The 6,863-nt window shown below is 54.2% G+C and overlaps 1 pseudogene; it reads left to right on the top strand.

Annotated features, from left to right (window-relative positions):
* The first annotated feature begins 488 nt into the window (after nt 1-488).
* On the top strand, nt 489-5,214 carry LOC110743610 (annotated as a pseudogene).
* Nucleotides 5,215-6,863: the final 1,649 nt, after the last annotated feature.

The following is a 6,863-nucleotide window of genomic DNA, read 5'->3' as shown; positions in this document are numbered from 1 at the left end:
CCGGGTCCCTCCCGCCCCGACGGCTCCGGCTCTGGGAATGCACCGGCCTGGGAGCGCCCGGGAAAGACCTCGCGTTCGCCCCGCGGACCCAGGCGAGCCCCGCCGCCTTTCTCCCCGGTCCGGGGAAAGGAGCCAGAGAGGCGCGGGCGCCGGCGCAGCGGAGCGGGGGTCAGGCCGCCCGGGGAGGGCGAGGGCAGTGGCCGCGGTGGCCCGGCCCGCCGCCCGCTCCCCACAGCCGTCCGGCCCGGGCAGTGAGCTCCATGGCTACCGCCCAGCCCTGACTGCGCCCTGGAAAGCCCCGAAAGGAGGCGGCTCCTGGGCGCGTCCTCTGGAGTCTGGAGGATGCCAGGATCTCTGGAGGTGGTAGGGTCTGGAGGATGCCAGGATCTGGGAGGGGCGGTGGGAGTCCCTGAGAGGTGCAGAGATCTGGAGGGTGGTGGGGTCCTGGAGGATGTCACAGATCTGGAGAGGCGGTGGGGTCCTGGAGGATGCAGGATCTGGAGGGGGCGGTGGGGTCCTGGAGGATGCCAGGATCTGGAGGGGGTGGTGGGGTCCTGGAGGATGTCACAGATCTGGAGGGGGCGGTGGGGTCCTGGAGGATGCCAGGATCTGGAGGGGGCGGTGGGGTCCTGGAGGATGCCAGGATCTGGAGGGGGCGGTGGGGTCCTGGAGGATGCCACAGATCTGGAGGGGGCGGTGGGGTCCTGTGCCAGACTCGCCTTAAACGCTGCGAGGACAATGACCCCCCAGCCCGCCTCAGGCAGGAGGCGCAGTGGTCCCCTCTGCAAGCTGCAGATTCCCCACCCTGGCTCCAAGTGACCATGGGTGAAACCGAGCTGGAAGCAACAAAAACGCCTTAAAAACCTGAGTTCCCGCCTCAGGGTACTGATGCCTTTTACTGATTGTAAAGCCGGTGTGGAACTTTGCAGCCTTGGCCCAGAAACATAGCTGAGCATCGGGGAGCAGGTGCGACCAGAGGACATTGGCAGGGGAGCAGTGCCTCCTTGTGGTCAGTGCGTGCTGGCCTCGGTGACAGGAGAACCTTAAGGCTGGTGACATTCAGTCCCCAAGCAGGCAAATCACAGAGGTGGCTGGGGCTGTGCAGGGCTAATGGGCAAACTAGAGCAATGGAATAATATCTTTCCTCTCAGACAGGGAAACGTTTTAAAAATAGGTAACACTAGGCCGGGTGCGGTGGCTCATGCCTGTAATCCCAGCACTTGGGGAGGCCAAGGCGGGCGGATCACGAGGTCAGGAGATCGAGACCATCCTGGCTAACACAGTGAAACCCCGTCTCTACTAAAAATACAAAAAATTAGCCGGGCGAGGTGGCGGCGCCTGTACTCCCAGCTACTCAGGAGGCTGAGGCAGGAGAATGACGTGAACCCAGGAGGCGGGGCTTGCAGTGAGCAGAGATCGTGCCACTGCACTCCAGCCTGGGTGACAGAGCGAGACTCCATCTCAGAAAAATAAATAAATAAATAAATTTTAAAAAACACTCAGGGCTGGCGGGGGCACACGGAAACTGGCACTGCCATAAATTGCCAGAGGAGGAAGGAAAGTGGGTGGTGGCCCTGGGAGAGGTCTCTTGGTTTGTTTTGTTTTGTTTTTGGGGGGTTGTTTTATTGGGGGGTTGTTTTTTGGGGGGTTTGTTTTTTGCAAAGGCAGGGTCTCACTATGTTGCTTAGGTTGGTCTCGAACTCCTATCCTCAAGCAATCCACGTGCCTTGAGTTCCCAAACTGCTGGGTTACAGGTGTGAGCCACCAGGCCCGGTCCCTGAGAGCCTTTTGGAACTAGGAATCAGAAGTCTTTCTCTGGGGTTGGGGGAGGGGAGGGGGACAGTGTATGTGTGCAGGGGTTTGGAAACTTTGTAGCTTGGCCATGGATCTCATGGCCCGAGAGCCTCACCTCAGTTTCATGGGCGAGATTGGCCCTTGTGGAGTTTGAGTCCAACCCAGAAGAAACAAGGAAGCCTGGGTCTCCTCCAAGTGTGCAGCAGGCTGGCCTGGGGTCCCCCCAAAGGCAGCCAGAGACAAGCCCAGGGTCACCCAGTCTGCAGCAGGGTGCAAAGGTTTGGGGTCACCCCCAAAGGCAGCCAGAGCCAAGCCCAGGATCACTCAGTCTGCAGCAGGGTGCAAAGGTTTGAGGTCCCCCCAAAGGCAGCCAGAGCCAAGCCCAGGGTCCCCCCAGCATCAGCAAGATCTACACCTGGAGTCACCTCAAAGGCAGCGGAGTCTAGTCCTGAACCCCCACAATGTCAGCCGAAGCCAAGTGAGGAGGCACCACAGTGTTCTCAGGACCAGGGAGAACTAGCCTCGGAGTGGGCCCAGAGTCCAGAGGAGCTGCCCTGAGGGATGCGGGTGGCATCAGCAGCTATACCCGGGCCCAGGATCACCAGGGCCTTACCCCAGTCAGCACGTGCCAAGTTCAGAGCCCTCACGGCCAGTACAGGAGCTGACACCCAAGGCACCTGGCTCCCTGCCGGGGTCAGCACGAGCCAAGCAAGCTGCCTCTGGCTGGGGAGAGGTGACGGGCGGCCATGGGGCAGAGAAGGGAAAAGATGCTTCAGCCCAGGCTCCAGTATCCAAGAAGTTGAAGGAGGAGGAGGAGGAGTTTCCTGTAATCCAGAAGGGGAGGCCCAAATTGGGGTGGGTGTGGAAGGACCAAAATCTGACTTTTACAACATTTCCATTTTCCCAAAAAGAAAACTCAATGCCCGTTTGCACAGTCACTCTCCACTCTCACCCACAGGCCCCGGTAACAACAAATGTACTGTCTGTCTCTATAACTTTGTCTTTTCTGGACATTTCTTACAAGTGGACTCTTACAGGCTGGGCGTGGTGGCTCACACCTGTAATCCCAGCACTTTGAGAGGCCTAAGCGGGATGATTGTTTGAGACCGGGAGTTTGAGACCAACCTGGACATCATCGCAAGAACCCTGTCTATACAAAAACGTAAAATAAACAAATTAGTCGAGCATGCCGGTGCACACCTGTAGTCCCAGCTTCCAGGGAGACTGAAGTGGGAGAAAGTTGAGCCGGGGATGTCGAGGCCGCAGTGAGGCATGATCGCGTCCCTACACTCCAGACTGGGCGACAGAGCAAGACTCTGTCTCTAAAAACAAACAAAAAGCATGGCACATTCCTTAGAGGGAAGCCAGTAGATTTTACAGGAGCAAGAACCTGTTTCTCATACACCTCTCTCTCCTGAGTGCCAGCCAGGCAGGAGCAAAATAAATAACTGTGGAATTAAAAAGTAAGTCAGTCCACACACGGAGCCCTCCACACAGAGGCTCTCGCAGGCAGCATCCGTCCAGCACAGCCGTCATGACTGGAGCTGTCACCTCCTCCGAGGGGAAGTTCTCTTCTCTGGGTACAAGCATCCCGTCACAGGTGGAAGAGAAGCCGGGCCCTCTAGCTTTTCCTGTAACTAAGCTCTCGTTTCTCCTGGTGTGCTCTTATTCTCTATCCGCATAAATTATGTGAATTTAAAATTGCATGCCACTCTCACTCTGTGCACAATTTTTGAAGATAACATCTCTCACTTCAAATTTTTTTTTAAATTGCTTGGAGGAGTGATCTTCAAGATGACAGGTCTCAGGCGTGTGGACACATGACACAATTTGGTCACACGGTGGCGCCATGGAGGCAGTCCGCAAATTGTTGCCACAGTTGCTTCCTCAGTGTCTTGCACCCTGGCAGCTGTGTCCCAGCAGCTCACGTCTGCAAGTGCTTTCCGTGGGCACACTGCTTTTCGGCGCTTATCACAGTGAAAGATGGGCATGCGTTAAGCAGCAGCGCTGGTGCAGGCGCTGAGAAACTCACACAGGTCAGTGTCTGAGAATCTGTGAGGCAGCAGACACAAGGTCGTGGAGAAAATGAAAGACGGTCTTAAAGTGGAAAGATACGACACACACACACACACACACACACCCCAAGTGAAAGATTAGTCTTGATCCATGTACATATTCAATTGTGTAGGATCTTCAAAAACACGTTGCTTCAAATAACATGGAACCACCTTGAACTTTTGGTGCATGGTGTCTGAATCTGTCCCGAGAGCCAGGAAGAAGGACTCAACCCCTGTTTCCCACAGAGCCCTTTAGATGTCTGAGGATGGGCTCCTATCCCTAGGGGCCGATTTCAGGAGGAAGGAAGTCAGTCACTGGCGTGCCCTGGGTTGTGGGGATGGAATGAGATTGGGCCGTGGGGTGCTGTGGGTGCCGCAGACTGCCTGAGTCTTCCTCTTCCTTTATTCAGATGGGCACCCTGAGCCTGGGCTGGCAGCTGCCCTGACCACAGGGCAGATGGCTCAACTGGCAGGCCCCCAGATTCATTCCTTCTAGCCTGCCTGCCTCCCTTCCTCCCTTCCTTTCTGCTTTCTCTCCTCTTTCTCACTGGAAGGGGATTACACTGCCCCTCGAGTTCTGTCACTTGCCTTTTTCACCCAACGATAGCTCACGGCCATCTCTCCACCTCAGTACCCAACAACCGACCACATTCACTCCATGGCCGTGGGAGTCCCCTCTGCGTAGTCTATTATGTGGCCAAAACCCCTCTTGGGGCTTTTTCCTCTCTCACAACAATGTGGAGGTTTTGACATTGACACATTACAACTCAGAGGCACAGAAGTCCTTTGTCCATCAATGAATGAAATTGCTGTCAACACCACCCCTCATTTCCACAGATGGTGTCAACAAACAAACTTGTGCCTACAGTTTGTTCAGCTGTTTCTAGATTAGATCGCAAAGCCTCCCAGGCTAGCACGGGCTCCCGTGGGCCGATGGTGTGTGTCCAGCTTCCCCCCACCCTCACTGTCTCCCAGCCTATCTGAGTGATCTAAGTCTGGACATTGCACAGGCTCCCCAGAGTTCACTCTCCAGCACCAGAAAGGGCTGGGGTCTCCTCTGTCTTTGACCATCCCAGTGTGGCCGGTCTGATGCTCTGCTAGGCCGAAGCTGCGGGGTGTGTGCTGTGGGGACTGGCCCAGAGACCTCTCTCCAGCTGCCCAGCCTGCCCTGAGCAGGGCTTTCTCCGGGAGGCCTCCTTGGGCCTATCACTGTGGCCATTTCCCTTGGCCCTCAAATGTCTGCTCTCCATGGGCCAGGTGCTCCAGCCCTGTGCTGGGTGTCGGGTTCTGTGCAGTGCTCATGTGATAAGCCCCAAGCACACACAGCACTGTCTCTACAGCCTGAGATGTCCTCCACCCACTGCCTGTTTGTTTTTTTTTTTTGAGATGGCGTCTCGCTCTGTTGCCCAGGCTGGAGTGCAGTGGTGCAATCCCGGCTCACTGCAAGCTCCGCCTCCCGGGTTCACGCCATTCTCCTGCCTCAGCCTCCCAAATAACTGGGACTACAGGCGCCCGCCACCACATCCAGCTAGTTTTTTGTATTTTTAGTAGAGATGGGGTTTCACCGTGTTAGCCAGGATGGTCTCGATCTCCTGACCTCGTGATCCGCCCGCCTCGGCCTCCCAAAGTGCTGCGATTACAGGTGTGAGCCACCATGCCCGGCCCTCCACCCACTGTCACAAGCCTTGTGTCTTCCTGGGCCAAGGCCCAAGTACTGGGAACACAGAGTCCCTTAGACGACCCATGCCTCACCTGCCTGCTCCTAGGGCCCCGGGTCATTCTCTTCTTCCTGTGTAGCTGTGGCATGCACAACTTTCCCAGGGGAAGTGGCTCTTATGCCATAGCTGCTTCCTTTCCTACTTCATGCCTTCATTTTATAAACTCTGTGGTCCGAGTCCTCCAAGCTTAACTTTTTCAGAGTTCAAAGCAAAAGTGTTTCTTTGTCTACCACCTAGCACTTGCAAATCAAGAGTCTTCCAGTTGTCAGGATGTTTGCTCTGCTCTGCATTTTAGAACATTTAATCTGAAATTCATCGTTGAGTCATTCATGCTTTGTGATCCTCCTCCACTTTCCCATCCTCCAGCAGGCTACCCTGGGCATGCTACATATGGCAGTGGCAAAGTTGTAAGATTCTAAAGGGACAAGGTCTTCACATTGTCACTTTTGCTGAATTAAATTAACTTGGCTAAAGTAAGAGGCTGTTTCTTTTTCAAAGGGAGGAGAAATTGACTTCAATTCCTTTTTTTTTTAGACAGAGTCTCTCTCTCTCTCACCCAGGCTGGAGTGCAGTGGCGCGATCTCAGCTCACTGCAACCTCTGCCTACTGGGTTTAAGTAATTCTCCTGCCTCAGCCTCCCGAGTAGCTTGGATTACAGATGCCCACCACCACACCCGGCTAAGTTTGTATTTTGTAATGAGGACGGAGTTTCACCATGTTGGAGAGGCTGGTGGCAAACTCCTGACCTCAGATGATCCACCCACCTCAGCCTCCCAAAGTGCTGGGATTAAAGCCGTGAGCCGCCACGCCTGGCCCCTGACTTCCATCCTTAACAGGAGAAGCTACAAACGCACATTGTAAAAGTGCATGAATATAAGGAGAAGTAAGGCGTGGTGGCCGTCTTTGCTATCTACCACGTTAATAGAAGAGAAAAAATAATAAAACACTTGATGGATCCATAAAAATTAAGAAGGAAGGAATAAATGAACAACAGACTGATGAAACAAATAGAAAACAAATAATAATATGGCAGATGTAAACCCAAATATATCAGTAATTACATTAAATGCAAATGGACTAAAGTCGAAGATTGTTGGTCTGTTTTCTTAAGCCAAGAGACATTTTAAATATAAACGCACAGCTACAGTCAGTTATGCTGTAATATGTGTTTTAAATATTAGGGCCAGGTACGGTGGCTCATGCCTATAATCCTAGCACTTAGGGAGGCCAGGGTAGGTGGATTACCTAAGGTCAGGAGTTCAAGACCAGCCTGGCCAACAGGGCGAAACTCCAT

Source organism: Papio anubis, chromosome 5 (assembly GCF_008728515.1).
Source record: "Papio anubis isolate 15944 chromosome 5, Panubis1.0, whole genome shotgun sequence".
Lineage (NCBI taxonomy): Eukaryota > Metazoa > Chordata > Mammalia > Primates > Cercopithecidae > Papio > Papio anubis.
Note: the sequence above shows the minus strand (reverse complement) of the source record. Positions and strands in the feature narration are given on the sequence as shown.